Raw genomic sequence first — 20,680 nt, 5'->3', positions numbered from 1 at the left:
GGTGGGCGTTGCTGCTGCCATCCACCAAACTGCTGAGGGTAGGGCTGGCGTTGCACCAGCTGCCACATGATTTCATTTTGTTGAGCCATTAATTCTTGCATCATTGGAGCCGGGGGAGGTAGTGGGGGAACTTGCTCGTTTTGTCCGCGACAAGGTCTAGCTGCCATCTGAAAATAGAAATTCTGTCATTGTTACTTCGACCCAAGATGTCAAGTGGTGACTTCATATCATGAGGAGAATAACGACACAAAATTATACCGAACCGAACAAAGATAATCATTCATTCATTGCATTGCTCATACAGGTTTTTCCGGGTTACAACATACTAGGAGATCCATCCTACAGCCTAGTTCAAAAGTTGGTGCCAAAAGCTAAGCTTATGTGGTATTTCCATTCTCCTAACATGTTTAATTTTAACCCATCTAACCATGAGTAGCAGAGGCAGCACTGGCCCTAGGTGTAGGGGGCACTCCGGAGTAGGCCATGTCTAGACTGGAAGCTGGTTCAATCTCCTCGGGATCCTCCTCCTCTTCACTGCCAGCCTCCATTGCATTCATGTCTTGGTGATGCATTTCTATGTGAGCGTTGGCCTCAGCTAGCTCCTCTTGCACATCATGGAGCTGATTTTCCAGGACCTCAAAGGTGTTGTCCCAGATTTCCACCTGCTGCTCCAACTCTTGGATGCGGTTGCTCATCTGTTCCACCTGTAGATCCTTCTCCACCAACATTGAAGATAGGTCGACCACGAAGTCCTCCCTATCGTCGAGGGTGGTCTTTGTAGTTTGGGTGAGCCCAGTCAGGTGCGTCATGGCATCGCTTTGCAGGGCCTACAGACAGTACAGTGCACTCATGCACTGGACGGTGATTCTCCCAACCTGGTCGGGATGCATGGCCCACACATCTTTGATGTGGCTCACACTGTTGCACCACATCGGGTCATCCCTCTTCTCAGCGGGGAAGAGGCCAAGTGGGTGCATCATCATCTCTAGCGAGCGGTATCTACAGAAGGTCGTCCGCCCTGAATCCGAATGTTTCAGAATCAAGTGAACGCCACCCAGGCTGTAGAGGGTGAGACTCCAGGGTTAGCCAAACCCTATAGCGTGGCACCCGATGTTCCTCGTACATCTGCACCATGTACAGAGGGAGTGTGGGGTACCCAGCGGCGCAGAGTACCTCCCACAAGATAGAAGGAAAGCCCTCTCGGGAAAGGTAGTCAAAGCTGAAGCGGGTGTCTCCTCCATCGGTGGGGGTGGGTGAAGCCATCTATGAAAGAGGGGTAAGTGTAAGTGCTAAGGTAGCAGTAAGGAGATAAGGTGCTTAAGTTAAAGGAGGATGGATAATTCGGATTAATCCTTTTTAACTCACCTTCCTAATACCCATTCTTAACTAATGTTTTTAGGGGCCATGAGTTAATATATTCCCTTCAACTTTTAATTAGTCAATTTCCCCTTTTAGTGCTGATTTACTACAATGCATGCATGCTTGAATGAACGTCCTCTCATCAATCATAGGGGTGCTCCTAGGGCATCCCTTCTATCATAGTGTTGGCCTATATGGCCTACATATATAGCCACCTATCTAGCCCACTACTCATAAAGCTTTTCGTCCTAGGTCTAGCGTTCTAGTCCTGACGATCCAATACTGGTTTCTAAGGAAGTTTTATTTTTGAAACATTGGTGCTCATGACTTATTGACTTCTCTGTAATGGTATTCGCTCTGATACCAACTGTGGCAGAACCACCCAGATTATTCCAGCTTAAGTGCCCGAGTCACGCCTTGAAGGCAACAACACACTTTAATCGGAATAACCTGTCAGTTCTTCGGATCTAGTCCGATAGAGCCACTTACCAAGGATCGAGTACCATTAGCTCACACGATGGTGAGACTTAGAGAGAATGCAATAATCATGAAAACACAAGTTAAGGTACTTAAGTTATTACATAAAACGAAGTTTGACAAAAGATAACAATGTTATTAATATTGCAGCAGATAATAGATAACGTCGATAATGAGGAATAGGGTGAGGCCTAGCCCACTACTCCTCCTGGTCCTCTTCTGCCGAGGCAGCATCCCACTCGACCGTCCAACCCGGTGGCAGGGTGGCTGGCCTAGTGACACCATCAACCATGTCTTGCAGCGAACCTATAAAAATGATGCCACAAGCAAGGCTAAGTATACCAATACTCAGCTAGACTTACCCGGTGTGAGGATTCTACTCCTCTACCTCTAGACCATGAAGATGTTTGGCTGAGGGGGTTTGGTTTGCTAAAAGCACTAGCTGAGTCTAAAACTAGTTTTAGTTTTTCAAGTTCTATCATAACCATTTTACACTAGGTTTGCCCTTTCTAAGCATATATGGTAACAATCATTTAGTGCAATCAACATATTATCTCAAGAAACCTCATTTCACTTCTTACTCGATGTAGTACAAGGGGTCAAGCAAACTCATTAGCTGCGAGAAGCAGACAATTCGAATCGAGTTTTAACCTTGCAAGGTAAACCTAAACACACGACATGTAGGGGCACTCCATCCCCACACATATCAGTTGTCCCCATCAATTCCCTAGCAACAGATCAGGGCTCACGGCCTTGGCGTACAATGCTCCAATTGACCCCGACTGCCGGCGTGCAACGACCACACTTGTACCCACCATAGCTAGTATGGGAGACTCCGTGTCAAGTCCAGTGAGGAGTAAAGTCTGCGGGCATGTTCAATAAGGTACTAGGCTTATCGGTTACCATATTTCCCGACATGTGTCTAGTACGTTCAAACGCTTGACTCAGGTATCTGCACATTAATCCTTAAGTCCATTCCCGTCTTATAGACAAGGCATCCACCCTAGATCCGAGTCCATAGACCATCATAGATCGCGTTATCAAGATGAATACAATCAATTCCTAACCTCGTGCGAGTGCTAGAAAAATCACTCGACTTCTACTGAGATCCTTAATTAGCATAGCAGCTACTCGACCTAGCATACTAGTATCCATCTCAAAGGAATCCTGAATTCATGCAACTAGGGTTAGAAGCAATTCCTACACTTAAGTGCACGATACAAGCCTACACACATTAAGTGCAGTAAAATAGCATATATAACGGTTATGCATAAACCAAGGTTTGCCTTCAATTGCGGGTGCGGCGGGAGGTTCTTCGGCGACGAGCTTGGGAGCTGGTTCCCGCGCTTCTTCCTGTTGTGTCTCTTGCTCTTGGATCAAGACGTACTCTCCGTCCACGAGATTGCAATCTAATGAATGCAAATGCATGAGTATGAATGCAACATATTCATATATATATATAGTTGTACCTATCCATGGTGCATACTAAGATTCAAGGATTTCTCTCACCTTTTATTTCTAAGGGCTTTATGGGGTAGGTTGAACTGTGCTTCTATTCTAGAAATTTCTAAAAATCCTATAAAAATTACAGTGGCTTCTTGTTGACTTACTTAAGCTTTTCTCAGTATTTGGGGTGTAAAGTGGAAGTGGTTATTCTTGTCCAAAAATGGCAAGGTCTAGGGTAGAGAGGGTACTTTAAACTACAACCCTTCTGTAGAAGTGGCTTCTACCCTATAGCTTATTTTTGCTGATGATTATGGGTAATATTATGCTTCTATGCAAAATTGTAAACAAATATTCCTAATGGTTATTTATTGGTGATTTTCTAAAGTTTGAGGGCTTAGTGGGTGCTTTCTACTATCACTCTACTTGAAAAATGTCAGACAACAAATTTCCCAATTTTTCTAATTTCTTTTTTGCACAAGAGCAATCATTCCTGAAGTTGGTTATTTTTACTTATAGGGGATGGTTTGTATGATTTCTTAAAGTCTATAAACTTTCTCATGGGGCAGGGGAGTGGGGTATATTCTACTGTGTAACTACCTCATTTTTATATTTTTCCCTTATAGCACATATCTCAAGTGCTTAGGAAAAAATAAGGTTGCTTATTGTTTTCTACTTTGGTCCCTCTTTTTATTTTCTAGAGGTATTGGCAGAATCCTAATTTTATTTGTTTAACCCACTTACTTTGATATTGTAGGTTGGTTATTATTTTTGTAGTGGTACAATAGTGGTCAAGGGTCTACTAATTTTTTCTTAACATTATTGCATAAGTCCTATTAATTTTAATCATTATCATACTTAAATACTCAATACCTAAATTAAATCACATATTCCAGAATAGTACTGGGCTAGGGTTCCATATATTTTCCCCCCAAATTTTATCACTTAGGTATGCTAGGAAAAATAATATTGCTCTCTGGTTTCTAATTTTAGTGCCCTTTTTTATTTTTTCCAAGTTTGACTAAAAACAAGTTTTAGGGGATAAAATTTGCTTAATCTTGTGTATTGGGGTGCTTAACATTTTTAAATATTGTAACTACTGGTCAAGTATCTCCATAAATTTTCCCAACCTCAGTCTAAAAGTTTTCCTACCATTTTCCCTGTTTTTAAGGTTTAAGTAGTTTTCTTATTTAAATCAAAACCTTAAAAACTAATATAATAGTTTTGAGGTCTACTATTTTTTCTTGGTAGATTATATTATGCACAGTCTAGCAAAATTGGTTTGACCAAATTTGGATGAATATTATTCAAGTTATGCTTTTTCTAAGTCTGCTATGTATTAAAAATGAATTAGAATTTCAAAATGGAAAAGAAAGTCATTCTTGCGCTTGGGTCCCTGGCTTCTTTTCCCTACGTCCTTACAAACGAGTCCTTGAGCTACTATTCGTACGAGTCACTGACCTTGCGAAAACCCCTAAGCTTGTGAACTATCCAACCGCGCTCCTAACCTCATCGGAACAGTAGCTGCGGTAGAGAAAACGACGACGGGGCTTACCGGCGGTGGTCTAGCTCCGGCGAAGGGGTTTTGGAGATTGGGGAGGTCCTAGCGAACCCGTTGATGGTCGGATGGCGGTCGGTGGTGGTCGGAGGCGTCCTGGTCACGCGCAGGGGCTGATGAGCTCGTGGGCGGCGAGGAGCTTGGCCTGTACAAGGCGATCTAGTTCAATTGGATGGCTCGGGGAGGTTCACCAGATGATGTAGAAGCTGTGCGCACAAGGAATTTGGCAATGGCGTAGCGGCTTACCCGGGTCACGTGCTCCGGCGGGTGGAAGGATTTCGGCGAGGGCAATTTGGCGTCTCCGGTGAGGTAGCGCTCGGTCGGAGGGTTCGGGAAGCTTCACGGGACTCTAAGGAGGTCGACCGAGCAGTTGGCTTGGGTGAGGGATGGCTGGGGCGAGCTAGCCACGGTGGCTAGTGCTCGGACGGCTCTGGCGAGCGGTGTAGAGCTCGCCGGAGTTGATGGCTTGCTCGGGGGAGTGAGGCAGGGTGTAGAGTGGGTTGTTGCACACTCGAGGAGGGATTTATAGTCGCGAGCACAGACGAGGTCACGCGGTTAGCCTGACAGGCACTCGGGCCGCGCGCGGAGAGGGCCAGTGCGCGCTCGGCCTCTCTAGCACGTCGTCGAGCACGTGGCGGGACACGTTGTGGTCATTTTCAATCGTCTATTGGCTCCAAATCTCCACGAATTTGGGCATGATCATTTTGTAAGATCTCAGCACCTGACTACCCTCTGTCGTTTTTGTGTGGTGGTCAGAGGATTTTGCTGACTGCAACTAGAGATATGGTGCACTCAAGTGGGATCTGTCTCACAACCCAAACCCGAGGCAAATCTCATGTTTAGTCGTGTCAAAACTCCAAATTTTGATGCCATCTCCAGATATGTTGTAGAGAGGTTATTTTAGTACAACTTTGTCAATGGGAGCCCATGGTTTGAATCCAAATTTTTCATGAACACGGGTGATCTTTGCAAGAGGGGCTGAAATTTGAGTTAGGGAATCCTGATTTTTCTTGGGGCTCTCGACTTGAGTGGCTTGTTTGGAGATTTTGCAAAATCTTTTTTAGCCAACTTTCTGACTATATTTTGTAGGCTATTAAGTATATTAAAACTTTTATAATTGGCCCAAATCATGACAATGTGATTTACTTAGTCTTTTTACTGAGTTTCCCTTTGGTGCTCTAATGTTCTAGAGAGGGGATTTCGAGGGTTTTGGCACTTCACCTTCTTTCTTAGGCTTGACATGGTTAATGTATGTTTTATTAGGGTGATGGGATCTGTTTAGGGCTTGGCTCCTGAATCTTGGTGCCTTTTTCTCAGTCCAAAACACATGTGATAATAGGTCACAGGTGGGGGTACTGAGAGTAAAACCCCAAGTAACACGTGGGGTGTTACACTCCCCCTCCTTTTCCTCATCCCGTCGCCCACCATCTTTGTCCAACAACCTGTAATTAATATAAGAGTAAGCAAATAAGCACATATAAAATATATTTATTTAGAAATAGGTGCGAAATAAAAAAATATAGCATTACACCGATTAAAAATAATCTTCATATGTGTCAGGGTTAGCCGGATCATAGGTCTCATCATCACTATCAACCATTTCATAGTCAACACTATCTAAAGGCAAAAGTTCGTCATTAATGTCATTGCCTTCAAGTAATTCTAAGTCATTATCATTTTGCACCTCATCATCCTCCTCATCAACATATCTACTTCCATTTCGATAGCTTCGGTTAAGTCTATTTCAAATCACCCTTCTAGCCCATCTTCTTGGAAGAACTCTCTGTCATATGTGTCCGGGCCTAAGTTATAATCTGCATCGTTTGGAACAACTAATTTACTGTGCGGTGATACCTCATACAAAACATCCCAACCCTTAAGATGTTCTTTCGTTTGGCACACATATGGGAGGTAATACACTTGTGTGGTCTGTTGGACCATGATATATACATCGTCTCCTGGTAAGGTTGAATCCTGTCCAATTTTGACTATCCCAAGATTAGAATGTGTCTGTCTCGTCACTTCAGGGTCAAACTAATGTCATTTGAATATCACTGGAGTAAGAGGTTTAGAACCATGAAAATTGAGTTCATATATTTCTTCGATTCGTCCAAAATACTCGACCTCGTCAAGGACGGGCGTAAAGACTCCAGAACACGTTGTTTTCGATTGGGCCGACTTTGGTCGTAGCTTGTTGTGCGAAAATGGTATCCATTGATGTCATACCCAGAATATTTCATGACCCTATAAGCAAAGCCATTGGCTACTTGTCTCAGATCGGCACTCATAGACAGATCTCTTTGGCCCTGCAAATATTCGCAAGTTCAAAGACGCTAAATTGAGTTCATAGATGGATCTCTTTGACAAACTAAGCATGTACCTTATGTTTGAACCCGGAAATGAAATCGAGCAATCCATTTCCCGCACCCTTTCTAAGATGGGTATCATATTCTTGTGGAGTTGGGTGCCTTGATCGATGCCAGAATTCATGAAGAAATTGTTCCATGTATGGCGTCACCTCTTCAAGGTTGGTCAATACATATAGCATGATATGACACCACTCTTCATGTCTAAGGGTCTTGGTGGTCGAACCACTTGCGCTTTCGAGTTGTCCTCGAAAATGCTGAGTTTGATTCATTGCTGCCATCATTGTAACGAGGGGGTGGATTATGCACGCTCGGCAGTTTGTCGCCATAGTAAGTTGTTGTGAAGTTTGACACCTCCTCTAGAATGTATGCCTCAGCAATGGAAGCCTCGATTTTGCATTTATTTCTACATTTCTTTCGAATAGTGTTTAGACATCTCTCGATTGGATAGCCCCAACGTCCCTACACGGGCACCCCATTCGTGCCTCATATGCAAGATGAAGAATCAAATGCTGCATTGGATTGAAGAATCAGGGTGGAAATATCTTTTCAAGCTTGCACAGTAACACGGGTGTCAATCTTTCTAGGTCAGCAATCACGGATTGAGATAACTCTTTTGCACAAAGTTGGCAGAAGAAATAGCTCAACTCTGTAAGAGCTAGCCAGACATGCTCTGGGACATAGCCTCGAACCATCGCCGGAAAAATCCGTTCAATCCATATGTGGAAGTCATGACTCTTCATCCCTAACACTCGTAGAGTAGATAAGTTCACCCCCCTACTCAGGTTGTTGCATACCCATCAGGGAACATCAACATCTTGATCCATTGCAATACTTCCTTCCTCTGGGCCATGCTTAGGACAAAATTGGGATTAGGCCTTCTCCATGTCTTTCCACCACTAGGCGGCTTCATCTCTTGGTTTGGTCTATCACATAAGGCTACTAGATCCACTCTTGCATTTACATTATCCTTTAACTTATCAGGAATGTGCATAATTGTTGCCCAAAGTGCCTCGACGACATTTTTTCAGTGTGCATCATGTCAATGTTGTGTGGAAGGAGCATGTCGTCATAATAGGGGAGCCGAGTCAAGCCCGACTTATGTGTCCACATATGCTACTCACCATATCCCACAAAACCACCTTCTGGATTGAACACGAGTCCATCTATCTATTGACAAATTTTGGCATCAGTCATCATTGCAGGTGGGCAGTCTATCACTATGACACCTTTCATAAAGTTCTTGATGTCTAGACGAAATGGATGGTCAAGAGGGAGAAATTGACGATGTTTATTGAATGACGAATATTTGCCACCCTTCTTCAACCAAATGAACCTAAGAGCTTCTTTGCAAACTAGGCATGGGAACTTATCATGAACACACCAGGCGCAGAATAGCCATACACCGGTAAGTCATGCATGGAGTATTGGTACCAAACATGCATTTTGAAGTTTGTCTTCGTAGCTCGGTCATATGTCCATACCCCTTCCTCCCAAGCACGGACCTATTTATCAATCAAAGGCTCCATGTACACGCCCATTTTATTCCCCGGGTGTCCGAGAATTATCAACGACACGAATATGTTTTGTCTTTGAAAGCATACACCGAGGGGAGATTGATGGGGATAACAAACACATGCCAATATGTGTACAGGGTAGCGCTCATTTCATAGAGATTGAACCCATCTATGGCCAGTGCAACATGTACATTACGAGCCTCTTTGGCTTTCTCACAGTGAATGGCATCAAAGTGTTTCCATGCTTCACCATCGGATGTGTGCACCAACTTGTCATGATTGTATTGTTTGCCATTTTTGTGCCATGTCATCTGTTTCGTGGATATATTCCTCAGTCATGTATAGACGCTAGATCCTCTTTATGAACGGAAGGTGGCGTAGGATTCTCACGAGGATGTCGAGCTGCCTCTTTTGTCCATCACTAGAGTCTACCTCCATGAACCTAGATGATTTACACTTCAAACAATACTTTGCCTCCGAGTATTCTTTCCTAAATATCACATAGCCCTTCGGACAAGCATGTATCTGCTCATACGTCATCTTGAGTGCACGGAGGAGTTTCTGTGCCTCGTACATGCTTTTTGGCAGAACGTGATCCTCTAGAAGCAGGCTGCCAATAACTGTCAACAAGCCATCGAATGTGTCTCGACTCATGCTATACTGTGACTTGAACACCATTACACGCCCAATGGCATCCAGTTGAGAAACCTTTGTCTGGCCGTGAAGGGGCTTCTATGCCGCGTCAAACATGTCGTAGAACGCCTTTACGGTCGGCTCTGGCTCGTCCTCTGTACATCCTCTGGCGAACTATGCCTCATGATAGTCGTTCAACATATCCGCTACTCAGGCATCAGTATCATAATCCTTGAGGCGTAAAACATTGTCTCACCACCTCCTCTCTCGTACGATGCGCTTCACCATGGAAGATCCATCGAGTATTGTCCGGCGTAAATCCATTCTTCCAAATATGTTCTACCATGGTCTTCTTTGATTTTCTTTTCCAGTTGGCACATTTGCTGCATGGGCATGGGACTAGACTCGCTCCTTCAGCAGCTTTGCCAAATACCCATTACATGAAAGCATCGGTCTTTCTAATCCATTTAGAGGTGACATCATTCCTTCCTACACGGCCCGTGTAGATCCACTCACTGGCCTCCATACTCTAACATATATAACCGAGTATAGTTTAATATAAACATGTAATGCATGTATACTACATTCCTACCTTCTAATAGGTGAGAATAGGTCCTAATCTCACCCGCGGTTGCGTAGATGTTGTTAGTTTGCATGCTCTACTCTGATCCGAGACAGAGTTTTGGCAGCACCTCCCCGCTGTTCTCCAGATACACGTCCTGGTAGGGAGAGTGTACTGTCTGGAGAACAACAGGGAGGTGACGTTGAAACTCTGTCTCGAACCGGAGTAGAGCATGGAAACTAACACCATCTACGCAACTGCGGACTGTCCCAAAAACGTGGACAATCCGAAACAGATACATTTGTGGTTATGCAAAGATCTGCATATCTACATCATATCTCTTTCGAATGGGAGACGCCTAACTCGTTTACGTGATCTACGACCATGATGTGGAAATAGAGGTTGTACCTAGGGTGGCGGTGGAGTCAGGATACCGGGGTTGTGGTGGGTCGGTGCAGTGGCGACGCGAAGTGGTGCAGGTAGACCCGCAACGGCTAGGAAGACCTCTGCAAAAAATAAACAATCCTATCACTAAAAAATTTCAGCAGCACCTCCCCTACACAGGGAGGTTTCCAAAACCTGCAAATAAAAGTAACATCACGATGGCCATCGATCACAAATATATTTTCATTCACACATAATTAATGAGTATGATACAACCCAACGAGACTCTAACCTAACATCTGAAACACTAATCATGTACTCTATCCATTCACACATTAGCTTGTATACATTTTATTTTGCTTACTCTATATTGAATATAATTAATAAGGTATACATGTGTATAAACATCTATTGAATATTATCGGTGATCTACACAAGATTGTAGTGGTGTGTGATTCATAGAAGAATGGAGTGATGTTTACCGTGCAGATCGTCGGGGGCGAAGTTGGCGGTGTCGGGGATGGGCGCGGATGGTGGCCGCCTGGCGTGGCTCTGGCGCCCGGGGAAGACCGCGGGCGTGGGCCGGGCGGCGCTGATGGCCGGTGTCGGGGGCGGGCATGGCCGACAGTGGCGTGGGGGTGTGGGTGTGTGTGGGCGACGACGTGTGGCGGTTGCATGGGCGGTGGTGTAGGCAGCGTGGCGTGGCGTGTTTTGTTAAATGAATGGGCCCATGGCGCACGGTGATGGTAAGTTTATCTTCTTTACCGAGTGTTCATGATCTGGGACTCAGCAAAGATTTTTTTAATTAAAAAATATGCTTTGCCGAGTGCCAGATCTGGGGCACTCGACAAAGTTATTTTTTATTTAAAAACTAACTTTGTCGAGTGTCCTCTGTCAGGCACTCGACATAGACTATCTTTACCGAGTGTCACTATCACACACTCGACAAAGTAGATTTTTATTTTTTTTCTTCCAAACTTTTCCACTATCTTTCTACAGTATATATGCCTACATGTTCAAATTTGGCATAATTATCAAAGTGTTTGCCATACCTATTAGATTTTGTTCGATTAATTGAATTTCTTCGGTTAATTCAGATTTGAACTGCAAGTCACTCGAAAAATGGAAAGCGGCGAATGCAAAAATGATATTCATGTTATTTATCACAAGTTACGTCCTATTTCAGGAAAAGACCGGAATTTTCGAGCACCATGCTCACGAAACAAGACCGCAAACTAGTGATTTAGTGGTTTTAAATTTGTATAAAACACTAACAAATTCCAAAAATCATGAAACTTGCCAAGATGTCATGATATCATATGTAGAGACTCTGATAAAAATTTGAGAGTGTTTCGAGAAAGTTGTCATGCACTATGTGTTGAAACCTAGCCGGCCTACATTGAAGTTCTAGATTTCATGTGTAGCTCGGCTAGGTTTATACACATAGTGCATGATAACTTACTCAAAACATTCTCAACTTTTATCATAGGCTCTACATATGATGTCATGACATATGAACAAGTTTCATAATTTTATGACTTTGTTTGTGTTTTATACAATTTTTAAACAACTGGATGACAAGTTCACAGTCATGTTTCATGAGCATGGTGCTCGAAAATTTCGATCTGCTCCTGAAATCGGCCGTAACTTGTGCTAAATAACATGAATATCATTTTTGCATTCACGGTTTTCCATTTTTCGAGTGACTTGCAGTTCAAATTTGAATTATCCGACCAAATTCAATTAAACAAACAAAATCTAATAGTTATAGCAAACACTTTTATAATTATACCAAAAATAGAACATGTAATTCTACATAGTGTAGGAACAAACTACAAAAAGTTTAGTTGGAAAAAGAAAAAAAATGAAAATATACTTAGCCGAGTGTCCAAGTAAGGCACTCGACAAAGTATGCTTTACCGAGTGTCGCGAGCACCGACACTCGTCAAAGTACCTTCTTTGTCGAGTATCAACGTCTGGCGCTCGGCAAAGATAACGACTGTTAGATATAGACGGCTGCTGACGGTCCTTTGCCGAGCGTCATCGTTCACCGAGTGTTTGACACTCGACAAAGAAGTCTTTGCCGAGTGTGCTACTCTCGATAAAGGTGGTCGTTACCGAGAGTGTAACTTTGTCGAGCGCGACACTCGGTAAAGAATTCTTTGCCGAGTCTCCGACAAAAAGCACTCGACAAAGTGCCGAGCCCTCCGCAAAGAGCCAGATGGTAGTGTATGGACTAGTCATAAAAATAATGTAGGCAATGAACTTTCATGGCTTGCTACTTCTGCCGACGCAAGACAAAAATGCTACATAATATAACTGGGATGTTTAGCTAGATTATTTGATTTACAAGTAATGTGAAAAGGAACTGTCAGCTACAATACAAAATATAACTGAGATGTAGTCTTGACTTGTTTTATTAATCTAAAACACCGTTCTGAGTTCATGTATGGATATATATGAATCACCATCCGTTCATTCTTTAACAACCCACTTATTTGTACATGTGATGACACATGTTGTTTTACAACCATTCTTGCATCTAGCTATGCATGTGATTCAAGGTTAACTGTCCAATGTTTTCTGCAACTCTGCAATCAGGAAAATACACTTCTATATATCTTGCATTTCTTAAATAGGGAGAAATTAAATCTTAATGTCTTGACTCTTCTCTTAGTAATATAAAAAGTACAAGAAAAAAGAAAATTACACCTGACTGTTTGCCTTAGTTAAGGGTTAACACCACAATTTTTTTTGCAGGAAGATGACATCGCTATATGATACTTCTTTTGCAGCATGGAAGGCATAGCGTTACCAGCGTTACTCATTTGAAGAAAGAGTAGTACTTTATCCAACTATTGAAGACCATGACCATGTATAGTTACGGAATATCTACTATAATTATCAAAGAACTATTATTGTTGCATCAAAATGAGCACTGATATGTGGTCCATTTTATACCAGGCAGATTGGGGGGATGAATATGTTTGTTGGTTAAAATCCAAACTTGATGCACTCCGGAGGAGTTAAAGGTACCACAGGGTTGCTCAAGAGGACTCTTATTGTGGTTATGATAATGTTTACTTATCACTTATTATATATGTCTACTCTCAATGGAAGTCTACTATTAGGAGAATATTTGGCATCACTGACCATAAAAGATCTTCAGCAACTGAAGCAACAATTGGACAGTTCTTTAAAGCATATCTCTTCTACTAGTATAGTGCCCGTGCGTTGCGACGGCACACATCGATGAATTGACACCATTTGCACTCAGTTCACCAATCCAATCAACAATTCATGAAGGTGGTAGTTAAACATTGACACTCAAAATCTCTGCAACTTCTATTTCAGGCCGAGGAAGCTAAATGCTAAAAAATGGAATCGAGTGTACATTACAGTGTAGATTTTGGCAAGGAGTAATATGTATGATGCTGATGCAACAGACAAATGCATATGCCATGTATCATCAGGGGAGCTTAGTCAGAAGCATTGCAAAAGTGAAACAAACTAGCTATTTATGTTCAGGCTCCAGACATCTCTTTTTTCTCGTATTCACAATTTTAGTGAGAAGGATTGCCAAGCTGACAATTGGGATAAACCATTCGAGAATTTAGTATATAACATGTTATCTGCTTCCGTGTGTCTTAGAATAGTAATATCTCTGTTCCAAGTTGTTCTGTTTCCATGTACTTTTGACAGTGTGCTTGACTGTGTTGTAAAAACAGAGAAGAAAAGAACAATTTATGTCATCTTGAACTACAATTTCTTCTCATTTGCATAATTCACAATATAATTACTGATGAAGGATGCACTTTACAACCCAATTAGACCCAAATTCAAATAATATCAATCCTTACATGACTCTTATCTCTCAAATAGGTTCCTCATTGCAGCAATTATCACGTCAAATTTCAGATAATTCCAATTGAAACAACACAATATTCTCTGACTAAAGTCCACATATCATACAGAACTGTAGCTTTTGTAAATCAAAATGTCAACTTGAGGATTTCTACATATGTGTACTCCTTTTTTTGGACAGAACATAGTTGCCAATTCATTTCAGTTGCATTAAACACCAGACAACAGGAACAACACAGACACACATACTTGCATAAATCAGAGTTGTACTTAAGTTTGCAAGCTATAAATTTAGTTTAACCTTTGCAAAATTATTTACCATGGAAGATCCACAAAATCAAAGAGCAATAGGGCTCTCATATTTTTGCATCAGTTCAACAGTCAGTGAAGGAATTGTTTCAAATCCACACAAACTACAGGCACATCAAGCAACCAAAAAGAGCACTAAATTGGCTGCTCAATCTCCACCCATGTATTGATTCACCATATTTGGAATGAACTCACGAAACAGAATACCTACTCCCATTTATTCACTCTGCATTCATGCATTGACTGAGCCCTCTCTACTTGCCCTTCTCTATTGCCTGCGACACCCATCTCTATCGTGCACCAACCCTCACTGCCACCCCGCACCATGCCTTTTCATTGTCTGCTCCCCCACCTTCTACTCAAGGGTTCTTAGGGCAAGGTCGAGCAGGATTGCCTGCCACCTCTGAGTCAAGTTGGCAACTGCAGATCTGGCATGTGTTGCACTACTGCCAGAAGTGTGTGGTCATGCAGGTTTATTTCTTCAAAGACGGAGCCGGGAGACTACTATTGCCTGAAATCCACATATTATGCTACAACAGATGGGTTAAACTACTTCAATAGACAACTTTAGATACATGAATGGATTGTTTGAAATCCACACAAAATACAGGTTACCAGCCTGTTTTAGATGTTTCACAAATAGAAAGTGCACCGAAAGTACTAAAACAATTGACTATAGCAAGATTTGAAAATACATACAAGACAAAAGTCCACTGGTCAAGGACATACCTTAAGGACCGAGAAGACCACATACAGAAAGGTGATTCTATTGGGCCTCACAACTAAGCTGGATGGATGAAGTTGTACATGAGTTCTTCATATTTTTATCATATATATTAGTGAACTGTACTTGAGTGTTGACACTGAGACTGCATCAGTACATGGTAGTTTGGTTTTTCTTCTTGGCAAAATACTCGATTATCTCATCCCCATCCAGACCAATCAAATCATGTGCAATTGGACCAATTTAGCAGAGAACATAGAGAAGATAAAAAATAATTATGGAGACTTACCGCATAAAATGGGGACATGTCGAACTGCTCATCGGGGTGGCTCAGTGGAAGAAGTTCAATAGACAGGCCAAGATCTTGTGCATCCTGGAGAAGAGAGTATTGTTAGGGTAAACAAAGGACAAGAAACATTTTGAGATGTGATGGCAGCATGCAGTTTTAAATAGAAGAACTGCCTTTGCACGTTGATATGTTGTCCTAATCATATCAGTTTTTAGTTTTCACTGCTCCTGTAATAGTACCAAAAGGAACTTCTTCATTGGTGAATATAAGAATTCATTTATTGACGGTCTTCACAGATGAAAAGTTTCAAATGAGGGATATGGAATGACTACATTTAGACAGACATTAAGTGGTGAAGTTAAGGAAGAGATAGCACTACTTGCATGGTACGGAAGAAAATATGTAGTCTCTAGCTTCAATCGCTGCAAACTGTTTGGGCCAAAATCCGATCTTTAGAGGATACTAAATACCAACCATATCGTGCAGAGTAAAGAAATTTGATGAAAACACAGACTGCATCTAAAGTGCAAGTAGAAATATGTGAACTTCAAAATATTTGTGCAACTATTTGTCTTTTGTATGCTCAGATAGGAAATAAATTTGCGCTCTAAAAAACATATCTGCAATTTCCAAAGAATGAAGCAACTAAAGCAACATTAAACAAGCGACTATAGAATGAACCTACAATGACTCTTAAAATAAATGTAATGAATGAGAATGTGCTGACACGGCGACATGAAAACGACTTAAATATGACACAAAATACAGTCCTCTAGGTTCCAACAATTTGTAAGGTTCAAACTAAAATTAACATTAGACATACACCCAACTTTTTCTAGCTTCTCGTACATATCCATGGCCCGCCGCCCGTCGTCGTCAAGTAGGCTTGTGCTGGATACATCAAAATTGAAAAGTACTGATTATCTTCGAATGAACGGTCATAACTTGTAATTTTGCATACAATTTAGAAGTAGCTGTATAACACAATGGATAGTAATCAAATGAAGGTCAAAGAAAACAAGTAGTACTATGCATTATATGAAAGTATTATAATGGAAAACAGAGGGAGGGTTCTGATCATCTTATTACCCCATATCACCGGCTAAAATGAAACCAGAAATAGCTAACGAAGTGTGGTACAAAATGATAAATAAAAGCCAATATTAGTTACTCAGGCATGCAGTTACCTCTGTGAATAACAGAGCATCTGGATCTCTTCTAAGTCGGTAGCAAAAAAAGGGAAAACAACCGTCTCTAGTTCTATGTAGAGGACATTAGGTAAACCTTAAAGACTGGAAAAAGAAGAACAGGGAAAACAAGAGGTGGAACAACACAGGCCTGTAGCATTTTTGCTTTACATTCTTCATCCAATCCTCTATAATCCTTCTCACTTGTTTCAGGTAAACGAGAGGTGGAACAACACAAACCTATAACATTTTTTCTTTGCATTCTTCATGCATTCCTCTATAATCTTTCTCACTTGTTCCAGAGAAATGAGAGGTGGAACAACACAGGCCCATGGCCGCAACATTATTTCCTTTTCATTGGGAAAGACAACAACAATAATAAATAGTGTCAAAAGGGAGGAAATCTAAAATGTAGATATAAAGGTAAGAAATTATGAAAACCTGCACTAAATAAATTTTCTAGAAAACTTGCCACTACACATGATTGTTACCTCAAGTACCTAGATAAATTTTCTAACTACATTTATTGTGCCCTGGAACCAACCAGCAGCTCCCCAGGCATTTGTGTTGCAGAGCATTTGACCTTCAATTACACATGTTACCGCTCATCTTGATAAATAGTTCTTCATTTTGTAAATTATACTACTGAATGACATTCCCAGTTATAAACTCATATTAACTGAATTAACCAAAATTGTGGATGGAGTGGAAGTGCAAATTATCAAACATACAATAGAAATAGGTAATTCTGAAAAGTTGGGGAGGAAGAACCCAAACAATTTCAAACAAAGCAGAAAAAATAAGTGATGTGCTAAACTAATCCATGACTTGATTATCAAAAGGGGCAGTGAAAACATCACAAATTCTTGAGTATTTCTGTGTTCACAGGAGTTACAACTTACAGGCAAGACTAACAACCACACAAACTGCTTTGAATTTAAAAAGTTCTGATTTCATATATAATATAGCACCAAAAAATCATGAAGAATAAAGTGTGTTAGGAGTAAACAAGAATACCATCCGAGCTGGTAGCATTTGGCAAAACATAAATTCTTGTCAAGAAAAATGCATGTTCACGATGAAGTTGTGAAGCCATTTTTTCACGTTAGTTGGGCTTACCAAAATTCTTTTGGTTGGTATGTGAGATGAACAGAGGGTGTTGCTGTTTTATTACCTCTTCTAGCTTGTACGTAGATTCATCTTTTTTGCATAATAGACTGTAGATCTAGAGATGAGACAAAATAACAACAAATCATCTAGATTTAAAAGTCATCTGGGGCTTTAGCGAACTGGGACAAGTGCTTAGACAAAACGACAAACATTCATTTGGAGTTAAAAATCATCTAGGGCTTTAGGCGATCTAGAACATTCACTACAGTCTATGGAAGTGACTAAAACCATAGATGCAGAATTGCAGACACATTAGAGAAGAAACAAATGAATGCATTTGGTTTATTGTTCAGTGTCGCAATAAAAAACCCAGATGCAGACACAAAAGGCACCTAACAAGGATGAGACTATAGTACATACTAACAAAACTTAAATAACTAATATCATTCGAACCTGAGGGGCTCTCGTCATCTTGCACGCCATAGTCAAAGAGAACCTTGTGCCAATCCATGTCAAAGAAATCGGTCGTTTCGTGGAGGGGATCCCACTTCAAGAGCTCTAGTCTCACATAAGGGCTGAACACAGATGGTGCACTCAGAGCTACATGGGCATCTCGGTATGCAGAAGGGTACTGAGCTTTCCAACCTTCAAACTTGTTCTTGACAATCCTAAGGCTCGAGTATTCCTCTTTAGCATCAATGAACACATGGTCAGCAGCCTTAAGAAACTCATCCCGGCTAGAAACATAAGCAGTGCTCTCACTGTCGCTTTCATCAGTGCTTAGCTCTCCTTCGATCTTCTTGATGTCCTTATTCTTCGCTGCAGATGCCAATCTCTTGGTCTCTGACTGAGTTTTCCTTTGTCTTCTGCCCTCTTCCCTGCGCTTAAGATCCATACGCTTCTGCATGTTGATATCTCTGCCAAACTCATCCAACTCAGGTTGGAGGTTGGAACTTCCCCTAGCAGCAGCAGCTGCTGCTTGGGCAGCATTTGATGCAGCAGATAGGCAAGTTGAGCTTGATCCTTTGCTAAGGATAGATACTGCAGCACTTACAGCAGCTTCGATTACACCTGATTCATCAGCTAGGTCAGCCGCACGCCTCTCAGAAATAGCCAAAGCTCGTTTTTCATGCAATTGTTGTATGTTTTCCTCTAACTCCATTAAAAATGCCTTGTCATTCAAGAAGTCACACATCACAGAAATATAATCACGTAGCTCCTGCATATAAACAAACCTCTTTTCAGAATCATGCAAACCACTCTCGAGGCTTGATATCTCTGAAAGAGCTTCATTAAGATGTGTGTCGGTCTTAACTAAAGCACTGACTATTGTCTTGTGAGTCTCCCTAAGTTTTTGGATGTTGTCTTGCAAGGCTTTATTTGCAACATCCGCTTGCTGAGCGATGGACAAGAACTCTGCAGTTCCAGATGCAAAAACTGATGCCGTTGGCACAACACCGCTAAGGGAGGGCTGGTAATGGGAACTCACTGGGTATCCAAATGGTTGTGGCTGGACCTGCATAGCAGCTGGTACCCCATTTGCTGACCTCTGAGTAGAAGCATCGTCCATCCTCCTACCAATCCCCTTCCTGAACTGCTCTTCCTCCCATTTCCTCTCTTCTTCTTCGTCATCATCATCATCTCTATCATCCACAACCTTCCTGCTGCCATCACTGAAAGCCCCCAAACTGGTGGCAGGACCCCTGTTACTTATCCCACTGAATACACCTTTTGTGCTCCTCGGTCCATCACTTGGCTTGTCAGTGTACATTGCAATCTGATCCGTTATCTCATTGTCATCCTCATCACTCGACTCACCAGCAGCATTCTGGCTGCTCAGCACACCACCAACATCAAGAGAGATATAATCTGGCGCCGCATGCCTTGGCTGCTATCGCTTCGCCCTGATGGCTTCAATAGTTGCACAGTCAGGTATCACTGGTCCTTCATCCTCTTCATCTCCTTTCCCCTCTTCTTCAGATTTATCTTCCTCCTTGTCGTGCTTCGGTATCCTTAGCCCAATGCTGGCCTCAGACATAGGTTTCACCAGACCTTTAAGAACAAGCACCATTTCTGTTGCAGCTGCGGTGGTGGTAGCTGGAGTGGAACTTGCAGGGGTACCAGACAACTTCTGCGACCGGGGCTCAGTCGCAGGAGTCCGTGGTTGGGCACGCAAGAGGCTCCCAGGGAGCGGGCGCGCATTCTTCTGGAGCTCCCGGAGGCGCTCTGGTGTGTACTCCCCAGCATGGGATTGGAAGTTGGAAGGCTTAGGCGCCGACACAGCAGCGCCGGTAGGTGCCGGCGAGCTCTTGATCCGCTCCCTGGCGGGCGTGAGGCGGTGGAGCGCTCCTGCGGCCGGGGACGCCGTGCGGGCGGGGCGCACCGAGGCTGTCGGGGGAAGGCGGCGCTGCGCGAACGGGCCCGCCTCGGCGTCGTCCTCGTCCTCGGCGGGATGGGCATCACGAGCGGGCTCTGCCAGGGCTCCATGAGGGCGCACGGGTGTGGAAGAGTTCGTAGGAAGAAAGAAACGAACCCTGGGCTATCATCTCGGACGGAGCTGAGTAGATCAGCGCGGGTCCACGGGCACCGAGCTGGCGAAGCCCTCGAAGCGGAGGCGCACAGCGCGGACGGCGCAGCGGCAAGCGTTCCGCACCATCACCTTGAACACCGGGTCGTACCCGGCCCTGTCGCCCGTGTTGGACTGTGACACCGTCACGCTCACGCTGGACGCCGCGCACCCGGTGGTGGGGGTCGGGGTCGTCGCGTTCGCCGCCGCTGGCCGAGCCCCTGCACACGCACCACACCGCCGCCGTGCCACGTGGGTCAACAACCGCCACCGCCATGCGGCCGGAAGAATCGAGAGGGGAGGGGAGCAGCCGAGCAGGGACTCGTCGTCGG

General features: G+C 42.9%; 1 pseudogene; it reads right to left on the bottom strand.

The window, feature by feature from the left end:
- Positions 1 to 422: 422 nt before the first annotated feature.
- Positions 423 to 20,328, bottom strand: LOC103639931 (transcriptional repressor ILP1-like; annotated as a pseudogene).
- Positions 20,329 to 20,680: the final 352 nt, after the last annotated feature.

The sequence above is a fragment of the Zea mays genome, chromosome 9 (assembly GCF_902167145.1).
Source record: "Zea mays cultivar B73 chromosome 9, Zm-B73-REFERENCE-NAM-5.0, whole genome shotgun sequence".
NCBI lineage: Eukaryota > Viridiplantae > Streptophyta > Magnoliopsida > Poales > Poaceae > Zea > Zea mays.
This window is presented reverse-complemented; position numbering and strand designations above follow the sequence as displayed.